Source organism: Acomys minous (genome assembly GCF_964271855.1).
Source record: "Acomys minous genome assembly, chromosome: 3".
Lineage (NCBI taxonomy): Eukaryota > Metazoa > Chordata > Mammalia > Rodentia > Muridae > Acomys > Acomys minous.
The window spans coordinates 131,333,042-131,358,612 of record NC_140485.1 but is presented as its reverse complement, the minus strand read 5'-3'; the positions used below and the strand labels follow the sequence as shown (position 1 = coordinate 131,358,612).

The 25,571-nt window shown below is 45.8% G+C and overlaps 1 protein-coding gene across 8 annotated transcripts in view; it reads right to left on the bottom strand.

The window, feature by feature from the left end:
- PLEKHG1 (pleckstrin homology and RhoGEF domain containing G1) overlaps positions 1 to 24,819 on the bottom strand; it is a 211,379-nt gene extending 186,560 nt beyond the window's left edge. For 3 of the 8 annotated variants that reach the window (XM_084777823.1, XM_084777818.1, XM_084777811.1), the window contains exon 1: positions 24,661 to 24,819. The gene's annotated coding sequence lies outside the window, so the exon portion shown is untranslated. Of the gene's footprint in view, positions 1 to 792; positions 815 to 22,489; positions 22,898 to 22,989; positions 23,109 to 24,660 lie in introns of those variants that run through there. The other 5 variants (XM_084777824.1, XM_084777819.1, XM_084777812.1 and 2 more) reach the window with 3 other exon arrangements.
- Positions 24,820 to 25,571: the final 752 nt, after the last annotated feature.

The window sequence follows — 25,571 nt, the reverse complement described above, 5'->3', positions numbered from 1 at the left end:
GTCAGGAGACTAGCAGGCAGGGCTGGAGAGTAAGCCAGAGGTAATGGCTGATGAGATCAGAACGCACGCCCAAACAGGAAAGGCCTGGGGTGACTCTGGCTTGCTAGAACTGTCTATTCCCAAGTGGAGCCACGGCCACACTCTAGGTGACAAGTGAGGACAATCTGCTGCCGGTGTTCCTCTTCCTCCCCTCCCCCACCCTCCTCTCTTCCTTCCTCCTCTTTTCTCTTCCCCCTCCTCCTTCCCCCTCCTCCTTCTCCTCTAGTGTTTTCCTCCTCCCCCTCCTTCCTTTCTCGTCCTCCTTCCTCTCCCTTCTTGGCTTATTTGTATTAATTAAACTTGTCCTTTGACGGTTTCATACAAGTGTAACAACAGCATCTGTTTACCTTTTTATCCCCGCTTTTAATCTCCCTCCCCTGTCCCTAAAGGATCCTTTCTCCTTTCTTGTCATTTTGTTTCTTTTTGTGACCCTCTGACTTTAATCATGATCGTTACAACACGTTTGGAACTATCCATTGGGTTCACTAGGGTTTGCTGCGAAACTGAAGGCCATGACTCCCCCACCCCCACCCCCACCCCTACCCCCACCCCCACCCCCACCCCCACCCCCGCATCTACTCATTGCCATTCATTCAGAGTGGTGGGGGTGGGGGTGGGGGTTAAGAGCCCCTCCTCAATCAGTGATGAGCTGTTGCCAGGCTCAGTCTGGTGCAGGCCCAGTGCAGGCCAATAAAGCTGCTGTGACTGCCACACTCTGAAGGCTCTTGATGTTGAGACATTGTCCCAGCTTACCTGTCTCCTCCCGAGACCATCACAGGAGAATGCCATAGACAAGCTAGACACTTGCCAAGCCTGCAATATTTGTCAGGCATCTGACAAGCTTCCTCCTTCGTGGATGGGGAGGCAGGCAGTGAAAGAACTCGACCACCCAGCTCTTTGCAGTTCCACTACTGAAGGCCACTGCCACAGGGCCTCACTACACAGCTAACAAAAGCTGTCAGGTGATCTTGTCAAGGCAACTTAACTTGGGAAACAGAAGAATAAAGCCTCCCCACCTGTTTTTCTCTTTTTGTCTGCACCTGCGCAGCGCACAGTGGTGTAGACCTGGGTGGTGTAGACCTGGCTTTCCTTCTAGATATCTGAGGAGCAGCTACAGGGAGATCAGGGTCAGGGAAAGCGAAACTGCAACAACGTGTTCTGACCCACGGGATGCCTCATACATGGCCTCAGAAATGGTCTCAGCAAGGCACAGCCCATTTCCCCACAGGAAAAATAAAGATGCTAATTAATAATCCGTGTCAACTGGACACAAAAGGAACAATACACGGTCACCAGGCTTTTCTCTTTGAGAGAATCAGGTGCACCTATAAAATTCCCATCTGTTTCCTATCCCATAAAAGGTCCTAGCACAGCCAGGCATAGTGGATCACGCCTGTAATCCCAGCACTTGGGACACAGAGGCAGGCAGATCTCTGTGAGTTCGAGGCCAGCCTGGTCTACAAAGTGAGTCCAGGACAGCCAAGGCTACTCAGAGAAACCTTGTCTCAAAAAAGAAAGAAAGAAAAAGGCCCTAGTACAATCTTGGACACTAAGGTGTGTGCATGTGTGCATGTGTGCGGGTCCCTTGAAACCAACACTGATTTCTTATTTCAATCTAAAGGAGAGGTATCCAGTTTCCTGTTAGGATAAAACACCTGCAGCCTGAGTGACCAGGGGTTGTGGGTGAAGGGTATTCCTCCCAGTACATACTCTAGATGCAGATTTTCCTGAAGGGGTCCCTTTGGGAGGGACCAGGGGACAGAACAGAGAGTCCCATATTCATTTTATGCAGAGAGGAGCCAGGAATGCCCATGGCCTGTCTGATAGCTGGCCCTTGGCCCCAGCCCTTGCTTGTCCCAAAGTGGCAGTGCAGTAGAAGAATCCTGCAGTACCACTCCCTATTCCAGGGCCTGAGAAGCCTTGGCTTTAAAGACTGTCCCCTGGGATAAAGGACAGGATGGGTGACCCACCAAGCCATCCACATGCTGAATACAACTTGGCATCTCCACACATTCTGATTTTTTTAAAAAAAATAAATTTCAAAAGCAAGCCTGTCACTAAGAGTGCTTGTTCTGGGTCATGACGGGTGGTATAACATACTAACTGGTTATTCTTTCCCTTTGGGTTAAAGTGGACACTCGTTCCCATATCCAGATTAGAGCCCAGAAGATAATGCTCCTCTGTGGCGGACTGTTTTTATCAAGATGTGTTCCTTTGACAAACGCCCAGTTCTGACCATGTGATAATCTCAGCCCCCTTGCTCATCCTCAACTAGTGTGCCGCTTTGGCTGGCTCCTGCAAACAGATTCAAGAAGGGGACAGACCTGTAGAAGGGGAGTCATGTCCAGGTGCACAGCAAGGGAAGGGGACTGAAATGGGAGGTGACCTCTGACTTGCCTCTGTCATCAGCCACATGAAGTCAACCACAGCAACAGGGCAGAACGGGATGCAATGTTGTGGCAAGGCACTGTGAATCAAATTATAATGTATCCATCTGACGAGATGTCACAGGAACAGAAGTGGGCACCCTAGCAAAGAACATTCAACATCAGACTCTGCGGGTAGCTTGGTTTGGGTCCCGGCTGTAACCAGATCCCACCATCTCCAGCCGAAACACTTCCTAGTTTTCAAATTGTTCTCTCTTTGTTCAAACTGATTAGTGTGTGTGCGCGCGCGCGCGCGCGCGCGCGCGCACACACACACACACACACACACACACACACACACCCTCTGAGCCTAGGTAAGCTAATATGATCCCAATTTTCTCAGAGGGAAACTGAGGTTCTGAGAGATTGTCACACTCTTCTGATGCCAGAAGGAGAATGCCGATATTGAGCAGTTTGGAGGCAGGTCTCTGGGCAAGCCAAAGGCACTCGTTATCCCCATCACTCCTAACTAGGGTTAACGTGTGAGGACAGCTTACCAGGTGACGGCTGCACGCAAGCCTTGCAGGTACTGACTCCATTGTTCTTGCTAGCCCCTCCTCAAATACACTATTGAAAACTGAGAATCCCTCATCTGGCATGAACTGCTTGAGAGTTCAGCGGTCTTTTTCCCATTACTGCTGGGGTTTTTTGTTTTTGTTTTGTTTTTTTGTTTTTGCTTTTTTTTTTTTTTTTGATTTTGCATGGCATGTCCCTTTCTGGATGAGTGCCCCTAATCTGAAAATACGAAATCCCAAATCCCGAGTGCTCCAAAATCAGAAACATTTTGAGCATCAGTAGTGACCAGTCTCATTGGCATTCAGAATTACTAAGTTCATTTTTCGGTGGAGGGGACTGAGACAAGGTTTCTCTAGAGGTGACTTAGCCTTCAAGGTTGGGCTCACAATCAAAAATATTAAATTCGTTTTAAAGTTGAAAAGCTAAGGAGCAGGGAGCTAATGTCCAGGCTTTAGGGAGCCAATCCACAGGGTCTGAGGATTTCCCCTTTTTTAGCAGAAGCAGAATGAATGGGCTATTGACTACCTTGCAAAGTAACAGAAGAGATTTGGCATCAGCTGTGATGGTGGTATTGTTGGTGTTGGTGTTGTTGGTGTTGGTGGTGGCAGTTGTGTTGTTGTTGTTAGTGTTGTTGGTGTTGTTGTTGTTGGTGGTGGTGATAGTGATGATGATTGGTAAAGCAAAGAACTCTCTTTCCTAATCATTGTCGTTTCTGTTTTGGATTTGGTTTTTCGAAGACATGGTCTCACTATACATCCTTGGCTGTCCTGGACTTGCTTTGTAGACCAGGCTGGCCTCAAACTCACAGAGATCCACCTGCCTCTGCCTCCCTGAGTGCTGGGACTAAAGGCGTGCACCATGATACCTGGCTTTTTCTTTCCTAATCTTCACTCATTCTCTCTCCATTCTTGACTTTGCTGATCCTTCCTAAGAACAACTGTTATAACCTTGTCCATCTCTGTCTCCTGCAGAGAATAGGCCCTACAAGACATGATTTCAGTTTCAGTCAGCCCAACATCCCAGGTACCCAGCACAAGGATTGGGTTCACTAGGCATAAGAAGGTATATGACAATTTTATGAATAAAAACATGTATCTATGTCTCTACAGAAGAACCCTTGAATTAAAAACAAAACAAAACAAACAAACAAACAAAAACACAAGGAAGTCAAGTAGAAAAAGAGATGACCATTTCAAAGATGATCAAAAGCCAACTGTGTGGCACACACCTCTAGTCCCATTGATGTGGGACACCGAGACAGGTGACTGCGAGTTCAATGGCAACCTGGGCAACATAGCCAGACTATCTTTTAAAAATATAGAACAAACAAACAAAAGGGCATGAAACAGGATACGGAATTGGTTTATCCCCCTCCCTTGGATTAAGAAGGGCTGGGTGGACATAACGGTCACCAAGGGGATGTCAGTATTGATGCAGAGCTCTTCTATTCTTGCACAAATACTGGAGGAGCAGAGGAGATAGAGCCAACTGGTAGCTCAGGTTACTATAGCAATCTCTGGTCCAATTAGGGACCCTCCAGAGCTGGCTTGAGTGTGGCTAGGAGTCACAGAAGTGAGCCATCCTAGGTGGAGCATGCTTTCTAGGCTGAGAGTGCCATCAGATGTCTGGCCCTTGGGGCTTCCTAGCTAAGGCTATGCAGGGACCTCAGTGAGCATAGGTCTGCCTTCTCCCCTTCATGTCCCAGCCAGCAATAGGGTAAATAACAATACAGACTTAATATAAATATGTAAATATATAAATAATATAAATATATAAATATAAATATAAATGAGGTAGCATATGCAACTGAAGAAACCCGACACTGCATTAGATACTAATGGGCTGATCCAAATCAGCCACTGCAGCTTGAAGAGTGAGAGACGCACTAACACAGTGTTCCTTATCTCACCTTTGCCGTACTTTTTCTTTTGTCCCCTTTCTTTTTGACATGGGGGCTCCCACGTATTCTAGGCTAGCCTTGAACTCATTACACATCAGAGGTGGACTTCAAACTCCTGGTCCTACTTCACCCACCTCCTGCGTGCTAGAATTACAGGTGTGCACCACTGCACCTGTTTATACAGCACTGGGGATCGAACCCAGAGCTCTGTGCGTAGTAGACAAATACTCTACAAACGAAGCTATGTCCTCAGTTCCTTATCTTACTTATTAGTGTGAAGGAAAATATCAAACAGTATTCCTGTGGAAATTACATTGACTTATGTGTGTTGAACGCAAATCTAAGCTGGCCAAGCATGGGTAGAAATATCCATAAGATCACTGCCCTTTTTTGTTATTACTTCAAAATTGCACTATGTGTCAGTATAATTCGAAGTAAACTTTATGTATGTATATGCGTGTCTCTGTGCACACACACACTCCATCCACACCAATGTCACACACAGAGACCTCACTCCCACCCCTGCTGTGGATCTGCATCTGCTTTCTTCTGCTCCTGGGTTTGAATGTGTTCCCTGTCCCCTGCAGACTTGTTCCCACACCCTAGGCCTTCCATGAAACAATGCTTGCTGATACGGCCATGAGTGAGCTGCAATGGGTTTGTCTGTGTTCAGAGAATGGGAGGAAATCCCCTGCATTTATAAGCCCTGGGGAGGCCTCTCTTTGCCTGGCTTCACAAGCTGACTTAGATCAGCCTGGTAGTTGCATTCACAGTTCACCATCAGCATAGCCATTTGTATGTAACTTCCTTAGGCAGCTCAGAGAGAAATAATCTTTAAATCAGACCAAACCTTCCTGATTTCTATGGAAAATACTGTCAAAGAGATACAGCATTCTGTATAGAAGTTCAAAGATACTCTTCTAAGGGCCATTTGAGGTACTTAAGTACATCTAAAAGTATAATTTTGCCAGGCCAGCAGTTAATGGGTTAATTAGTCCTTGAGTACTTTTAAATTTCAGTAGGACATCAAGTTTGATTTTTAAATTCCAGTTGCAGCAAAAATTTTGTTAGGGCTAATAGTATTTTTTTTTTCTTTAAGGAAGTCTCAAAATTCTTCTGTGGGCCACCATGAAAACAGTGTGATTAAAGCGATTGTTATTCTTCAAAATCAGTAGAGCATAATGGATTCTATAATCTTCACCAAAAGCATACCGCCAAAGGAGTCTTTTTCTAATTAACAAGCCCTCCAAACTCAGGACACCCTGTTACAAGGATTTCCTGAATTCACTGGGAATATGTAATAGAAGAAGAAAGAAAGAAAGAAAAAAGAGGAAGGAAGGAGAGAGGGAGGGAGGGAGGCAGAGAGAGAGAGAGAGAGAGAGAGAGAGAGAGAGAGAGAGAGAGACAGACAGACAGACAGACAGACAGACAGACAGACACACAGACCTAACATTTCTGAAAATACACAAGTGAAACATTCAACTCTCTCATCTTGGCTATTTGCTTTCTTGTCTTCTCCCTCCATTCAAGCCATAACGTCTTAACATCAGCATTTACCGGTGTTTTAGCTGTATCATAGGAGGTTGAGCATATTCAGTCATACCTCTGATGAATGGAGTCAGCCCAAATGTGGAGTACTAGAGCTACTGTCAGGGGGATTACACTGCTGTTGTCAGGCGAACTTGCCCTGACAGGACGTTACCTAAATGGGGACCCCACATTTGTTTTCAAGTGTTTCTTGTTGTCACCATGAATGACTGGCAAGCCTGTGTGATGACTGACATCTTCAGTCATGTCCCCTCCAGGCTGAATCTGGCAATATAGTAGATACCCATTTCCACAATGAAGTGTTCGCTGAAAACATCCAGTTCTTAGTGCAACACAAGCCGGTACTATTCATTTGTCCTCAAGAATGGCATCCCAGCAGATACGAATCATTTTAGACATGGATTTAACCCCAGGAGAAGATACTTCCAAATTTATAGTTCAGAACAACATCTGATTTTCATGCAAAAATCACTTTTTCCCTATCATATGCTCATAAGAGAAGGGAGGACCACACATATCTCTTTTAAAATCTTAATGGCAGTACAAACCCTTCAGGCTGCAGATGAGTGGTGTACAGACCAGAGAGAAAAGTACAATACTGCCCTTCATGCCACAGGTGACCTCCATAATTGTGGGAAAGCTACCCTAAAAACAAAGAGTTTGGATGCAAGAACAAGGAAACCATGAAAGGATACTGCACAGGGGTCGGGGAAGTGGTGGTGGGGGGGGGGGGATAGCTTCCATGAGGGGTTGTTCCCTCTGTCTCAACAATTCTTGCCTTGGGCGTTGCCAACCATATGGCTTTGAGATAAAAGAATGATCACAACAGTCCACTAAGCAGCCGCATAAGCCAAGCAGCAAGGTAGAACACTTTGCTGCTATCAGTAAGTGTTCATAACAACCTCCTCCAGTAGTATAATTATCCCCCACTTGATGGTGAAGAGCCAGCTGCAAGAGTACAGTTCAGAGCCAAACACAGCTTATCCAACTCAAAAGCAAGAACCACATGACCCTTGTTCCCCATTCAGGAAAGGGAAGACAGATAGGACTTCACACACAGTGTATCCCAAGGTTGTAGGCATAAGGTTCTTGTGTAATTCAAATGCTGATTTCTGCACCCATTCCCCCCCCCCTTATCTGTTTGCAATCCTTGTTCTGAGAATCTCCTGTCTCAATGTTGCCCCGTGATATGCCAATAAAGCAGCTTCCAGCCAATCACTGAGCAGGGAAGGGGATGGGATGGACTTCCGAATGGCCAGGAGAGGAGGAGTTAGATGAGGAAGGAGGGGATTGAGGCCCAGGTGGCATCGGGAGAGGAGCTGGAGCATGGAAAGCTATAAAGTGCAAGTGTCTCTGGGATGTACACTGGGAGGGAACCAGATTAGCATACAGGGTTAAGAACAATAGTAACTGCTCAGTTATTGTGTTGTGAAGCTTATTACTAAACAAAGATAAAAGAGTCTCAATTACTTGTGTGATAGCAGGGCTAAGAGGGAAACTGAGAAACAAAGAGTTTTAGAAAAGTAACTTTAACAAAAGGTGGCACTCCAAAAGTATCTGCTCACTGGGTGATGGTGATGTCTGCTCTGTGGTATTCACCAGCACAAGGCAGCTGTGCCTCAGTTACTATATGAGTCTTGTGGCCTACATTATCAGTCCCATTTGCTCTTAGCCAAAGAACTAAAATGCACTAGCCCAAGACCACAAGCTTCACTTACACTAATTTTTTTAACAGTGCTGTCTCCAAAAATTCAATTTGAATACAATAGTTCGTTCACTCATTTAACCACTGTCTTGCCTATTATATTCTAAGGGTACAACAGTGGGCTAAATACACTAGCAATATTGCTCTAACAGAATTTAAATAGACTGTAGAGAGGATAGAAGTAGGTATCAAGGAATTGTGTGTTATTTTCATTGGAGTTGTGCAGTGGTAATAAAGTTTGTCAGGCAGAAACTGAAGTATTTGTAGGCAAAATAACATGATATCTGGAAATTGCTTTTTGGAAGGGACTGAGAACAGAATATGGGCTCTTGTCCTCACTACACTGAACTACACACCCTGGTGTTGGTATTTACTTTTAATAATTTAAAACAGGGGAGGAAGAATGAATGAACTGTCACTAGTGATTGCTGAATCTTGAAGTTGGGAACGTGGGGACTCATTACAGTGTGTTCTCTACTCACTTCTATTTGGAAATTTCCCTAATTAGAGTTCCCTCCAAGGAACTTAGAAAAATAATAAACAAATGGCAATTTATGGTATGTCAATTAGATCACAGAAGGGAGAGGCAGGGGTGGGTAGATAAACATCATCTCCGGACATCCATATGATGTGTATTTTACATAGTAGTCAAATACAACATGTGGATAAGCTGACAGTCTATATCAGGGTAAGGAGCTAATACCCAAGAAACAATAAAAATTAAAACAACTGTTTTTTGAGGAATAAGAGGATAATTTGAATTTTAGAAAATTTGCTTGAAAGAAATTTGATAAAAAAATAAGGGTTAATGTTTACCTCACTTTTTCTGTACGTTAGGACTGTAAGCATGTTAAGCAATGGCTACATTCAATCCTCATTATAACTCCAGGAAGTTGTTATTCATTTACCATGTGTAAGATAATGGTGCTAGGCTTACAGGGGCCGAACACTTTGTCCAAGGTTAGTGAACCTCTAAGCGATGAAGCTTTGAACCCAGGTCTAGCTCCAGAGTTGAAATCTTTAACTACCCACACCCTATGCCACCATGCTTGTTTTGATAAGGACCTAGAAGGCAGAGCCTGAATGGAGCAGAAGGCAGATTTAGGGCACAGTGATATAGAAAAAATCTACTAGATAAAAAATGGGGCTAGAGAGCAGACTCTCTAGGAAAGGGTCAGGTATTCTTCTGGACTCTTCTCCAGAAGCCCCAGAATGTGAGGCCAAGAATAAGGAAAAGAGTCACAGGAGAGGGGCTTTCCATCTTCTTCTTACTTCTACACCTGCCTCTTTACCCCAACCATCACCATCAATTCCACCACCATTATCCTCATCACTATTCAGCCACCCACAATAGCTTGGGCTGCTAGTGTGTTTTAGAACGTGATGGAAAAGAATCAGGCACCAGAACACAGCAAACAGGAAGAGCTGGCCATTGACAAAGCAGCATCAGTTTAATGAACAAACATTTAACCAAGTCTCAATGATGGTGCTGCACTAAAGTGTTGGAAACACAGCAGTGAACAACCTGGGACCTCTGCTCTGGTAAGGGTGGGGAGGACAGACAATAAGCAATGGTAGGTATTGATAAAAATGTAGCCATGAAAACAAAGCGAGGCAAGAAGGATGTGCCCACAAGAATTCTATGGGATTCTGACTGTATAAAAAGCATTTCTTTAGTAAGGAGACACTTGAGCAGGAAGCCTACAAGAGAGGGGGACAGTAAGGCAAGAATGTTCCAGGCAGTGGTCATGAAAACAGTGTGAGGCTGAAGCTTGGAATATCAGGGAATCTTAAAGAGGCCAGTGGGCTAAGGAAGAATGAAGTACCTGGGAGGATCAGGAGATGGCATGAGATTAGATGAGATGGGATGGGATGGGATGGGATAGGATGGGATGGGATGGGATAACATGAGATGAGATGGGATGGGGTGGGATGGGATGGGATGAGATGGGATGGGATGGGATGGGATGGGATGGGATGGGATGAGATGGGATGGGATGAGATGGGGTGGGATGGGATGGGATGGGATGGGATGGGATGGGATGGGGTGGGATGGGATGGGATGAGATGGGATGGGATGGGATGGGATAGGATAACATGAGATGAGATGGGATGGGGTGGGATGGGATGGGATGAGATGGGATGGGATGGGGTGGGATGGGGTGGGATGGGATGGGATGGGATGAGAGCAATGTAGGAGCTAGGTCAGGGAGCATCTTTCTTACAAAACTACATGAAAGAGCTCCTCACCCAATGAGATGGGGATTCACAGGGAAGGTCGATATAATGAACAGTGAACAGGATCACTTCGGTGCTGTGCAGAAAACAGAGTCAAGCAAGGGGACAAATTAGACCTACGGCAATAACCAAGGGAGAGGCAGCAGTGATCGGATAAATGAACTTACTGACTACCAGATAAAGTGGTTGGATGGTGGGTGCTTTGCAAACAAATCCTATGTGTTTGCCTATGGGCTGATCCTCAGGTATGAGAGAAGGATGTGACCAAGAAGCTGTAACTGCCTTCTATCTGGGACTTATGTCTCCATCTCTACCTTGGCTTTCCCACCTACTGTCACTGGAATTAAACCAACAGAAGAGGCCCCTGGAAATACACTCACTGTTCAGATTTGGTCTTGGTAGATCCACAGAGGGCTTTCTAATAGTCTAGGCAAGAGGGAGGATACTAAAAGGATGGGGAAGAGGCACAGGTGGGTGAATGTAGATTGAGGACCATTTAAGAAGTTGTTGTTAACAGGAAAGGGAAGGAAAAAGCCTTGCTGTGACCATTGAATTGTGGTGCTGTTGGAAAGAATTGGAAAATAATGTGTGGGTGGGGGAGCCCAGGAAGTTTGAGGTATGTCTGGAAATAGAGATTGTGAGTCCAATTCTAGATGGGTGACTTTGAGTCAACTGTGCAAAAGCAAGATAGATAAATTCCAGAAGGGATCGGAATAGAAATGGGAGGCTCAAAACAACCTACTGCATCATGGAGCTTTCCCACTCTTTCATTGACTGATTTTGAAACACAATTGGGACTTACTATTTGAGCCAGAAATCTTAAGTCATAATATTCCAGGGAAGTGTTATTTGACAATTTTCTAATCAATATAATCATTAAAACTGGGCTAGCAGGGCCCATTTTTCTTTAATACGAAGGGGCATTTTGGACACGCCTTTGCAAACTGAGGTTACACACCATAGGCTAATGGCTGTACCATTTAACATTCCTCATTCTGATTCACAACAGATTCACTCTGATCCTGAGAATAGTAAAAGTGGACGTATCCAATTTGGGGTTGCATTCACAGGCCAGTGACCCAGCACTCCAATTTGTGTCCAGAACTCACACATCAACATTGAACACACTTCCGCCAGAGAGTAGGAGGAGAGAATTGGATGGCAACTCATTCTAGTCAAAACACCAATTCAAGGTCAACAGGGTAACCACACTCTCTGGTGTGAGTAGAAGGATGAACTGGGAGTGAGTTCTATGTCCCAAGAGACTCACAGCTTACTGAAGGCTCAAGATGCTTCCCTAGACACAAGAGGGAATGTGTGCAATCTTGAGACATAGTTGTTACTTCACCTACAAGTGTCCAAGAGTCACACAGTTGACTTGGGTATTAGAAATACCTCTTATCACTACAGTCTGTGGTGGATACTTCTGTTCCAGACTGAACTCAATCTCTGTTGAGTTTGCAAGGTTACAGCAAGAAAGGGAAAGACAGTATTGTATGACAACCTGGAGCTGACCTTTTCACCCCAGACTTTGTCTGCTCTGCTCCTCACTGTATAACCAGACTAGGAAAGCATGTTTGTTGAGCAAATTAGCAAGCTGAGTATCTGCAACACACCGAATGCACTTACTTCTTTAGCTGAATATCTGGTCTCTACCGCAACACACCGAATGCACTTCCTTATCTTCAAAGGTAGATTGCTGCCTCAGGAAACTCAAGGAAATCTTGTAACACCTAGATAGCCTTGCCCAGTCACCTTCATGTTGGTTTATTGCTCCAGCTATCCAGTAACAGAGCATAAAACCAACATGATGTGCAGAAAACACAGGAGGATAGCCACACCTTACCATAGTTTTATTATGCACTTAAAACTTACAGTGTCTTTTCCCCACTTCTTTCCTTTTAGTATTTTTTGAGGCAGAATCATATCATGTAGCCCAGGCTAGCCTTAAGCTAGTGATTCTTCCTGCCTTGGCCTCCAGTGTTGGGATTTCAACTGTTGGTCACCATGTCCAGCTTCACAAAATCTTTACTATATAGTTGTAAATCTCTAGTTTAGGTGGCATTTAACCTTCCAGTGACATATGTGACCTTCCTAGTTACTTATTTCAACTCTGACTAACCAAGACCTTAGGAAAACACACATGTAGTTTCCATGCACACAGCGATTCCATGGTGAATTACCCCTAAGCAGCATTCAAATAAAGAATAAATAAATAAATAAGGGAAAATGCAAGGTGATTCTAGATATGAGTGTTATAAATAGCCATTATGCACACTGAGGTAGCAAAGTATTTTCTCACTGAAGGATCATTTCTGAACATTCACAAAGTGTTTTGTACATATATGAGCAACCAAAAACTGAGTTGAATTTTGCAACAGTTGTTGCTTGTATGTCTCTAGCTAGTGCAGAAAGTGTTCTCTCTCTCTCTCTCTCTCTCTCTCTCTCTCTCTCTCTCTCTCTCTCTCTCTCTCTCTCTCTGTGTGTGTGTGTGTGTGTGTGTGTGTCCACACATGTGTAGGCATGCATGGACATACCTGTGTATACCAAATAGAGGCTGGAAGTTGTTGATGTATATATTCCAGAATCACTCTCCACATTGTTTATGTTATTGTCATTGTCATTATTTAGACAGGGTCACACACTAAACCTAATGCTCACTGATTGGCTAAACTGGTTGGTCATGCTGTCCTTGGGACCCACCTGTCTGTCTTCTCTCCCTCCCTCCCCCAGCACTAGTGTTCAAAGTGTGCACTGCTACTCCTATATTTTCTGTGGGTGCTGGGGATCTGAACTCAGGTCCAGCAAGCACTTTACCAACAGAGCCATCTCTCCAGCCCTCCTACTTTTATAAGACATTAGGAGTAAAGAAATGTTAACTTCCAATTCAGAAATTCTTTAAGCAATAGCGCTGGGCTGGATGGAATCCTGACACAAGACAGATCACAGAACAGAGTGAGTATCCCTTTTTTCCCTAGGGGCATTGTGGACTTTGGAATCTGTTGCTGATTTTGGACCTCATCCCAGCTGTTTTTCTAACCTCATAGTATCTGCTTCCATTCCAGGTAAGTTAAAAAGGGAAGCGGTTACAAGGAAGAGCCCTTCACTATACGAATACTGTTTAGATGCTGCCTGGATTCTGTGCTTCATTGTGGCTAGGCACACCTGTGGACCATGAAATGACCATTTTCATATTACTCTCATTGCTATACTAATTTGGAGGTGAGATATCATGAAGGATTGGGATTAAACAGCCTTTGTTATAGTCAATCCAAACTCCCAGTTGCTAAAGGCATGTGTGTGGGGGAGTGGATTATCTTGTACAGATACTGAGGAAAAGTGGACAAGAGCCAAGACCACCAAGGTTTTCCTTCATAACTATGTCGCAGAAGCCTTCAAATAACTCTTGATGCACTTTCCTCAGTAAAGTCAAGCCCATTAGGTCCCCACGTCCCATCTGTTGCAAACTATCTCATTGCTCTTACAGCTCCTCCCTTGTTAGTCCTTATCAAGCCTCCTATATAGACTGGAAAGGCCGTGAGGTCATTTCATTTTTAAGAAGCCTTAGCTTTATATTTAAGAAGCACACCTTTAGGTGGTGGCGCATGCCTTTAATCCTAGCACTTAGGAGGCAGAGGCAGGTAGATCTCTGAGTTCGAGGCCATCCTGATCCATAAAGGGAGTCCAGGACAGTCAAGACTACACAGAGAAATGCTATCTTGAAAAACCAATAGAAGAAGAGGAGGAGGAGGAGGAGAAGGAGAAGAAGGGTAAGGAGAAGAAGAAGAAGAAGAAGAAGAAGAAGAAGAAGAAGAAGAAGAAGAAGAAGAAGAAGAAGAAGAAGAAGCAGCCTATATACATCTTCCCTAAATCTCCCACACATCTTCTTAAATCTTTGAGTTGGACTCACTTTTGGGCTCCTTCATTCATGTGTTCACTAGTTTCAAAGGTTAAAAAGTGTGAGATACCTGGACATTTTAATAGCAAGTCATTTCAGAAAAGAAGCCATATCCTCCTTTGAGGCAGCTATAACACGTTACCACCACATGGATACTTAGGCTAATAACAGGGTTATGTGGTTCAAGGGACCAAACGCAAGATGGTATATTTATGCCTCAGATTACAGTCTTCCTCTCTCTCGTAGAACATCAGAGAAGCACAGATGTCAGACCTTGAGGATGCCTGTAATCACACAGCCATGGGAGATGAGCTCTGCTAGCCATGGCCCCTTCTCTTTTCCCGGTGGCCTCACCTCTTCACTAGCCTTCCCATCACAGGTTGGTAACAGCCTTAAATCACCTCGACCCAGGCTGGACTGTGGTTAACAAGCATCCCCAGGATGGCTAGAAATGGCTTCTGTTTTCAACCTAGTTGTTTCCTAAGACTTGGATTTCAGTCAGACTGGGTATCTGTTCTGAAGACCTCCAGGGACATAGAGGACCTTTAATCATAGGGAAGGTGGAAGGAGGAAAGCAGGGGTGGCTCAGGAAGGGGAAGGGCCTGTTCTTTGTTTCTTTCTAGGCCAGGTATGCATCTACCCTACTTGTCAGCCTGGATACAAGAAGGGGATTTTGCTCTGACGTCAGCAGTTAGGATGGGAGAGAGTGGTAGGAGAGACATTGAGGGCCAGGGACTTGGGTCACTTGATGAGATAAAGATAAAAAAAAAAACAGCACAAAGGTACAGCTGGAGGTAAGCACATGTGCTTGCTGCCGGATTAAGGAGGAGACAGAGCCAAGCCGGGGAAGCCAGCAGGCACCAAGTAAGGGTGCAGAGCAAAGGTCCTGGCCAGGGTTGGGAATTTGGGAGGTGCTCAGAGAAAGAAACACTTGAGCAGCACATGGCTCCTTCACCAGGAGGAGGGTGGAGTTGTCCTGGAAGGAAATCAGCTTGGTGTGAAAACCCAGAGGCTTGCCAGGGCAGGGACGAAAGCCTGAGTCCAGCAGAGTCTCCTCCATTTGATTGTACAAAGAAACCTCCCTCAGTGGGACAGTTAGCCTCCTGGGATAGGGAGGGGCAAAGGAGGCGCATTCATGTTCAATAAAATCTAAAGAACAGAAGAAAGCCAGCTCACAGCTGATGCCTCTGGAGCACTAGGGAGGCAGCTACAACGCAGCAAAGATTCACAGACCTCAGCAGACATCAGCCAAAGGAATAAGCTGGCTGTTGGAACTGCTTAACCTCACCCTTCACGAGTTCCTTGTAGGTCAAGTTCACTTAAGAAGGATTCACACACACACACACACACACACACACACACACACACACACACACACACACAAAACCAAAAGGGGGGGAAAAAAAGCAGGATTCACTTGAGACCCTTTGGCCAGACCAAAGTGAAATTTTAAACTATTGGGAAAAAAAAAAAAAAAGGAGGCAGAGACAGGCAGATCTCTGTGAGTTCAAGGCCAACCTGGTCTACAAAGAGAGTACAGGACAGCCAAGGCTACACAGAGAAACCCTGTCTCAACAAAATAAACTGAAACCAAAACCCATCCAGTCATAAATGTATTGCAGTATTTTTTAATTATTATGTTAATATTTCATTAAACTTCATTTAACCCAAGTGAGCTAAGGGACAGAAACGAAAGTTCCACTTCTGTGCAAGGCGTCCGTGGGACACTGTGCAGCCATGGATGTGCATGGAGTACAAATAAAAACAGGTTTCACTGCAGGATTCTGGACGTGGCCTTGGGCTACAGAGTGAGACCAAAAACACAGACAACTTTTTTTTTTTTTAAAGATAGAAAATGGTATATTTAGGGCTGGCGCTCCAGCTCAGTGGTGACATGACGTGGAGTGCTCGGCTAGCATTTTGATTTGCAGCAGATCTCATTATCATTATGGTCCCAAGTAAACGCTGCCTCCTCTAGAGGATACCTAGACCACTAAAGAAGAGTAGCCCATCCATCATCGCCCTCAGCATATCTCCATGGAGACCGCCTCCCATCTTGGTCAGACACTATTCTAGGCGGGGCAGAATAATGAAACGTAGAGGTAGGTTCTCAATAAATGGATCTGGGCTGAATAAAATTTGACATTCATCGATCAATTACTAATGTGAGATAGATTGATTACTAATGTGAGACCTAATGTTTACTAAGAACTAAGAGTCCACCGTTTCTGGAAAGATGGAGAACTGGGGAATGGGAATGTAGCTCCGTTGGTAGCGGACTGACAAGCCTGTGCAGAACCGCAGTCTGACCCCTGGTACTGAATGAAACCAATGCGTGGCGAACACCTGAAACCCTAGCACTTGGGAAGAAGAGGCAAGAGGATAAAATGTTCAAGGTCAGCCTTAGCTACATAGGGAGTTAAAAGCCAGCCTGGGCTACGTGAAATCCCGCCTTTGAAAAGAGAAAGATGGGTAGGTTATAGCAGGTGATGGGAGACATCAGGACTATTCACTTAGCTTGATAGAATGTCTATCAACAGGGATCGCTGCTTCTTCTGGACTCTTAAAAGCTTCCGCTGTAGGCTAAGCATCGAGATGTATACAAGTCTCTACTACCCAGGGCGACGAACAAGGTCTCTGAGGAGGCAACATGTCCTTACACTGTGTATGAGAAGATGTACTGTGGGTGTGAAACAACATGGCCCCCTCGGGGCTCTGCGGGTGTCTCTGACTAAAAAGGACACAGGTATACCTGGAATGTATCCTAAAAGAAGAGCAGGTACACAGATGTGGGGTGTCATGCTCAGGGGCTCGGTCCCCATTCCATATGGAGTCACGGATGATAAGTTTCAATGTAGCTTTTGTTTCAACCCAACCAACTGCCCTGTTATATGTCTAACTCTGAGCTGGCCATTTCCATGGTGACTGCAGTGTCCAGCAGCGACTTCCCATCCCCAGTGTAAAGAGAAGGCAGAATGACAGAGAGAAGTCAAGATCTCGTGGTGGCACACACCTTTAATCCCAGCACTCCAGAGGCAGAGGCAGGAGGATTGCCGCGAGTTCAAGGCCAGCCTGTCTACAAAGCAAGTCTAGGACAGCCAAGGCTAACACAGAGAGACCCTGTCTCGAGAAAAACAAACAAACAAAAATCTCAATTTCAAACCAGTCAGCATTGTATCAACTCAGATGGTGGCTATGAAATTTCTTACTTTGGGTCTCTATGGAAATGCTGAATGATATTATAAACATCAAGTATTTCATACAGAACAATTAGCAACCAACACCTATGGGCCGAATACAACCTGCACTCCGTGTGTGTGTGTGTGTGTGTGTGTGTTGTTGTTGTTGTTGTTGTTGTTGTTGTAAGCATATGTATGACATGTACTGGGCAAATGACAATCTTGGGTGTCACTACCCAGGTGACATATACCCAGACTACTTCCTTTCCTCCTCCCTCCCTCCTTCTTTCAGTCCCTTCCTTTCTCTTTTGAGACAGGGTCTTTTACTGGCTTGAAAGTCAACAAGTAGGCTAGGCTGACTGGCCAGGGAGCCCCAGAGATCAGCCCATTTCTGCTGACCCAGCACCGAGATAGCCTATGCTGTCACTCTTGACATTTTTCCACAGATATATACACACTCCAGTCCTGGTGCTTGCAAGGAAATATTACCAACTGTGCCCCTCCCCAAGCCCTACATCCTGTTTTTCTATGTTAGATGACAAAGGTCTGTTTTCACACTCTTTAAAAATGTATATATTCATTTATTTACTGCCTACAGACAGAATTTTACACTGTATTCCAGGCTGGCCTCGAACTCACACTGCAACCCAGCTGGCCTGAACTCATGGCAATCTTTCTGTATGAGCCTCCTCAAAGCTGGGATTACAGTCATGAGTCCCTGTGCCTTGTCGTTGTTGTAAACATTTTTAAGTGGCTGCAAACAAAAGATCCCCCCAAATCAAATAGCACATGACCGAGATGCAAATGAACCTCAAAGCCCCAAATACTTAAAAGCATACCATTTTGTAGGAGGTTTGCCAGCACCGGGGCTCTTCTATGATTGTCTCGCCACAGGTCACTCGTGTGCTTGTGTGCCTCCCCTCCATAGTACTGTAACTACTGTCGCTAACTCAATACCGTGGTGGCTTATGGGTATAATCTTTCCTGATGAAACTTTAGCTATCCTGAGATCCACAACCACCTAACTTTTTCCCTTTGACATTTTGAAAGGATGCCCCCACCCCATCCCACCCCCTCCACCTGCCAAATGGATGCTTAGCTTTTAGCCAAATCCCTTAGCCAGGCTGGCATCTGCTGATAAGCTCCTTCTGTGGCTTCGGTAGCACCGTGGTTATTAAAGCTACCAAAACAGCTTTTTAATTAAAGGCCCCAGGGAAAACCCCAGTTCGCTTTCCCCGCCATCCCAGCACCATCGAGTTATTACAAGTGGGCGTAGCTGGAATTAGTTTTAAATTTTTTACCCTAACATTAACACTCTTCAGATTGGCTTTCTTCTTCTTGGATCGTATGGGAGGGAGAAAGAGTGCGGTTGTGGAATTGTGGGTCTAGCAGGATTTAGCTTCCTGTCAAACAGTAATTTAATACAGACCTTTCTCGGTATTCTCACAGGATTCTTCTGTGGATGCTCAATCCTCTCTAGAAGATGCAGTGGAACTTTCAATTTACACAAATTCTCCCTACAGTCCACTTTAAGGCCAAAGATACTGGGACTGAGCCCAGGCCAGTATGAGAGCTTAGCATGTGCTCTATCCTGAGCTACATCTTCAATATTTCCTATATACTTTAGGGTGCGTGCATGTGTGTGTATGTGTGTGTGCACATGTGTGTGCATGCACGTGTCTGTGTGTGTGTGCATGAGTGCATGTGTGTGTGCACATGTGTGTGCACGCGAGTGTCTGTCTGTGTGTGTGTGTGTGTGCACTTGAATTGAAGTCATGTGCCAGAGGAGGCCAGAAAAGCATGTGACATCCCCTGAATCTGAATTTACAGGCAACTGTGAGGCACCAGATGTGGGTGCTGAGAAACACACTCCAGTTCTCAGCAAGAGTAGGCAGCTCTCCTAAGCACCTAATGCCAAGCAAATACTACAAAGTCATTGTGGCTATGGGTATTTGGGAAATAAAGGCAAATCCTTTCGTTGAACAGCCACTTAAAATGGTGGGTGGGGGGGTGAGGGGATTTACAAAATGCACAGGTACAGAGGCTCCCTCTGCTCGCCTAAAGAAGATGTGGCTTGGAAAATTTTACTTGGTCTATAGCTCATTGGAAAAAAAAATATTCAGGAACCTATATACATGGTTGAAAAGATATTCAGACTCCAACAGGAGAGCTAGCATTCCACTGAACCCCTAATCACTGGCAAGGGGGTTCACCATGCACACCTGAAGTTGTTCTCCAGTATTTAGGTTCCCCAGGGCCAAACCCTTCAGCATTGAGCCAGGGCCGACAGCCAGAGGATCAGCAGGCATGCCAGTCATCCTCGCTGAGGCATCCATCGCTAGCTATGCAGTCAGCCAGATCCTACTCATGTGGGGCTCCCTCTTCTGTCAATGCGTTCTACTTGGCACAGCTGCCCATGACTCTGAATGGTCCAGTGGATTGGAGTCAACCTTTCATTTCATCAAGTGAGATTGATGCAGGCCTGGGATAAAACTTGAATGTCTCAGATGCCTGCTACACATAAGTCTAAGGTTACTTAGAGAGACTTTGGTTTAAAAAAAAAAAAAAGAGGTGGCTTTTTTCATGTGTGCCTGAATATATAAATGCTTTGTATTGGAAATCAAGTTTTTCCTATGTCAAAAGATGAGTGAGGGTTTGTTTGTTTGTTTGTTTGTTTATTGTTTTTCTTAAAGCGCAAACCACTGTCTGGTGTAGTAATGTTCAATCACTTGCAATCTCAGCTAAAGGGGGAGAATTGTGAGTTCAAGGCCAGTCTGGGCTCCTTGCCTAAGAAAAGTAGAGACAAAATCCACAAACAAACAAACAAATGGTTTATGAAAATGAAAATGTGTCCCCATGCCACCATTGCTTTGAGGCCGTGGAGGGACCAGGCCAGTCACCGCTGAGTTCAACCACAGCTCTGCCAATGGCGACTGTCCCTCCAAGGAGCAGTTTATCAGCCACTATCACCTTCAAAGCACACCATATGTGCCATACATTTAATATGGATTACTTCATTCAATCCTCAGCCCAGCTCTGGAGCTAAGGGATGCTCTTTCTGAAAGTTATGGGAGGCGGGGCGGGTAAAAAAGTAGGAAAGATGAGAAAGGAAAGACCAAGAATTATCTGCTATAATCGTTACTTTCTTTCCTTAGTCATAAAATAATTCATACCAGGCCAGAACTATCCCTTTAGCAGGGTCCTGCGTGCAAGCTGGGGCGGCGGTGGGGGGTGGGGTGGGGTGAGGGAACTTCATATTCAAGGGCTAATGCCAGAGTGCTTGCCCCTAATCCAAATCCCTAAAACTCAGAGGCTGGGCCACATCATCCAAGAGCCATCCTGCTTGAATAGCCTGGAGATCTAATCACCTTTGCAGCAGGATTACAAGGTGACAATTGTTTCAAAGGCCCAACTACCAGGAGTGGAAAGAAGAAAAACCCACAAAAGAGGGGCTTGCAGCACCAAGTAAGAGTATAAATCAGAAACGGTGTTTAGTTTACCAAAGGCTCAAAAGACTTGCGGTTACTCAGTCTTTTTTTTTTTCCCATTTTTTTTTCACATCAATACAAGCTAGTAAAGCTGAATTAAATCACCAGAAGAACTCGAAACCACAAATGAGGGAAGTAAAATACTACTGATTGTCTTTGGCTTTGAAAAATTAGGCTGCCAATTTCTATGGGTTATAATGTGACACTTTAACCTCTTTGAATGATAACTGTAACCTCCCATGGAAAGTTTAAAAGGTATCTTTTTTGGTAATAATCATCTATACTAAAAAGTGGGCTCCGGAAAGAGAGAAGCAGATAGATGCTATCAAAGTAAGGCCAATTTAGGGCACAGATCTGACTACCAAACAGCTGTTCTGTTCTCACTTTGTTTTGTCCTTTTGCAAAAAAGCTTGGGGTGTCCTGAGGAATCCGTCATGCAAGGGCAAAGAAAGGAAGGTCACACAAGGATTCCTGGTGGGGACCCACTTAAGGAGGAAGCCAGGGAGCTCTGTGAACTCCAAAGAAGAAAGTTTCTTCCTGGTTGGTTTTAGTGGCTTGGACACGGTGAGATTCCAAGCCACACCAGGAAGAATCAGGAAGCCAGGCTCAAAGATGTTAAAGGGTCAAACACTAAGCCATCGCTTTTGTACAGAAGTGTTTTAACTCCTGTAGAACAAATATATAGCCGGACCTGGGAGAAGTGAAGCCAGTTCAAACTATCTGGTCCATATACAGCGCTTTATCAGGGAGGAAGTCAAAGCGTTGCTTGTTCTCACGTCCCCACAACAAGCCAGGGCTAAAGTTGAGAGGGTTGAGATCCTTGACACGATAGGCTTAGATAAGGTTTTTTTTTTTTTTTTTGGTTTGGTTGTTGTTTCTTTAACAGCAGCTTTAAAACAATCCATTTTTTTTTTTGAAAGTATGTGAATTGAACTCCAGAACTGAGAATTCAAAGAGGCTGACTTTAACCCTTGGCATTAACACAATCTAAGCCTAGAATTCAGTTAAGTGTTAAATCTGACCTAGACTTGGCGTTCTGGAGTCCTATCGGGTTTGTATGCAGTCTGTATATTTTGTATCCCCTGTATGTCAAATCCCCAAGACAACTCTCCCTCGAGTGATTGGAGTTTTCTGAGACAATATGATGTCCTGCCAGCCAAACTTGCTTTCCCTGGGGGCTTCAAAAATAGGTGCAGTAGCTCGGGCCACCTGAGGGTGGTACAAAGAGAGCGCTAAGAGCTGCCAGAGCTTAATGAAATTCCAGCGTTGCACACAGGGTCAGCTTTACACATACCAACTCCATACAGTAACATCCAAAGCAATCACCTGCCTCATTGTTTCTCGCGAACGTTGTGAAACTGAGCGAGCCAACGACCCTCCACTGGGCGTCCTGACTTTCCTTACTGTAGAGCCCTGAGACTCTATCGGGACACAAAGAGGGGACCTGCTCTGGCCGTCACCCTGGGGCTCACAGCCACCCCACCCCACCCCATCCCTCCAACCCTTCCCCTCCAGCCAACAGCCCACACAATCATAGCCCACTAGGTATTACCGTACGTCCGGACGACGGATGGGGCACAGGTTCTCGACTCCCAGAGTCGCATATAAAAAGCGCTGACTTGCTGATCTGGGGCGCCCACGAGAGTTTCTGCCCCGGCAGAGCTGCTCCTAGCTGGACCACACAGCACTCCCCTCCCTCGCACCCGCACCGTGGTTGGCGTGTCGGCCCAGAGTGTCCTATTTGGGGACAGCTCCGCTGGACTTGGGGGAGGGGGGCATTTGAGCAAACTTCTCGGAGCTGCAAACTGCAGCCTAGGTGGCTGCAGCGAGGGACGGGAGATTCAGGCTGAGTAGGGCTGAGGCCGGACTTGAAGGCTCCCGGGACGGCCGGCAGCACCGCCGGCGACCCGGTCAGTACCCTCCCTGGAGCAGCGCTCAGGGACCCCTCAGGGGGTACCGCGCTCCGCCTGTCCCACCTGCAGATTCAGGGCGAGTGGCCGACGTCCCCGATTTCCCTTGTCCGGTCGCCAGACAAGCCCTGGGCGTGCTTACCCGAGAGGGGCGGCTCCCGAGCGCCGGCTCCGCGGTGCGCTGCGCTCCAGCGCCGGCTTCCGCGGCCCGGAGCTCTGCAGCCCTCCCGGCTTCACTTCCTCTTTCCCAGTCCGCGCCCCGGCGCGCCCCGCCCCGCCCCACTCCTCCGGCCGCAGACGCGGGTCGCGATCCCCGGCCCGCCTCCTCGGGGCCCTGCGGGCGGACCAGGCAGGGAGGAGAAGGCTGCTCAGAAAGAGATTAAGCTTACTCTCTGGAGTTTTGCCAAAGACAGCAGTCAAATTACAGCCTGGGGAGGGGGGGAGGCTTTCCCCCTCTTTCTTTCTTTCTTTCTTTCTTTCTTTCTTTCTTTCTTTCTTTCTTTCTTTCTTTCTTTCTTTCATCCCTGCTACTGTTTTCACAGACGCATCTCCTTTTTTTTCCCTCCTATGAGCTGATCAGGTTCAGCAAAACCTTGGACGTGGCCATTTCCTAGAGCGCTCTGAAATCGGATCCAAAAACGGTTGCTTTGTGTTCACACTAGAGTTTCACACTGTAGCTTGTGGGGTCAAAAGACTTTTTTTTTTTTCCTTTTTAAATGAGAAAAGGACACTGGGGTTCAGGCATCACCCGAGTGAACGTACCGGATGACCTTTGATTATAGAAAGCAAGAGTGGAAAAGGAGGCAGAGACCTTTGCAACAGCCAGATGTTTAAAGGCACCGATACGGTAGGACAATAAAAGCAAAAACTCTATCAAAGGTGCCTTCGCAGTGACGTTATTCTTTCTTACCACTTGGCACCTCTCAAACCGGTTGTCAGGTGTGGCTGGGCTACGCCAGGCTTGTAAGGTGCGCCCACACCGTCTTCACCTGTTTCTAAAACCTTCCGCTCACAGCCTGTGCGGTTTTGAGGGAATTAGGTAATCTCTCCGTAGCACAGTTTTCTTATGTATAAAGTGGTGATGGTGAGAGTGTCTGCCCTCACAGAGTTGTGCTCGTGACCCAAATAAAAAGATGAACCCGAAACCTCAGAAACGACCCCGCATTTACCAACTCCTGGGTAAGCGTTCGCTATTACTGTTGTTGAATGCTCAGCTGTATATAGTTGTGAAAATTATAGAAAAGATTTGAAACAAAGTACACTTTTATGCAGTATGACACTCACTGTCATTTATGCTTTACAACTTACGGGCATCTCTAAAGCTATGGGCCTGAGCTGTGTCTGAAATACACTAACACGGTGGATTTGCTGTGGGACTGAAACAGAGGAGTTGTACAATAAGCTTGGAGGCCCATGGGACAGGTGCTGGATTCCTTTCACAGACAGGACACCTATCCTTAGGAGGCTTGATCAGCATCTTCATGGCATCAGGACCTCCCAGAAAAACTTCGCTGACCCCCACGCCCATGCCCTTTGCAGCCGGCGTGCGTGGTGGCGTCTCCAGCTAAGTAGGCCATGTTTTGTGAACTCATATGGTACCTGCTGAAATTTTTCATAAATAAACAGTTCATCTTTCAACTTGTCCACCACCCCGAGTAGCGTAATGAACTCTGGCTGTCCTCAGTGGCTCCCTGGGATGCAAATCATTCTTTTGTCTGGTGTATTTACTGCCTTAGTTATAGGTACTATTGCTGTGATGAACCACCGCTGTGACTAAAAGCAAAGTGGGGAGGAAAGGGTTAATATGGCTTACCCTTCTACATAGCTCTTCATCATTGGAGGAAGTCACCTGGAGGAAGTCACCCAAGGAACTCAAGCAGAGCAGGAACCTACAGGCAGGCACTGATGCAGAGACCATGGAGGAAGCTGCTACCTAGTTTTCTCAGTTGGCTTTCTTACAAAGCCCAGGACCACCAGCCCAGGGGTGGCCCCACCCATAAGAGGCTAGGCCTACCTCCGAGGATCACTAATTAAGAAAATGCCCTACAGGCTTGCCCACAGCTGAATCTTTCTTTTCCCCCCAATGCAGAACATTTTATTTGACAATGGGTAACAAACTCCCCTACTTGGCTCACCGTTGGCATGTAGGTGGCTTTAGATTGTTTGGGGGGTGATTTTTTATGTTGAGTAAGGATTCCCAATTTTCAAAGCATTCAAGACTCAACAGAGCTTCCCCACTTTACATCCGGTCTCATGGAGGCATTTTATCAGTTGACACTCCCTCCTCTCTGATGACTCTAGCTTGTGTTAAGTTGACATGAAACTAGCCAGCACAAACCTACTGTGCACGCCAGTACTCGTTATTAGCTGTCTCATGCATCAGATCAACCGCTCTAGGGTCATAGTGCTTGCGTTCCAGTGACCCTATTCTATTTGCTGATGGCCCAGAAGTCTAAGAGTGATGATGCTTAGTCATTCTGTTACACTACATTGTTAGAATTGATCTATCCTATTCACAGCCCTCCCTAGCCTGGTAATACAGTTACTTTATAAATTACTGTTTACCATCCATAAGTATGATCGGGAAATGTTACATTGTGTATCGTTGGCTTCAGGTGCTGACTCATAGTTTTGGAACTTACCCGCCCCCCCCCCCCCTCAGGATTCAGGAAGACTACCAACCACACCTGTGCTTTCTGCCAATCCTGTGTGTTGGTATTAACC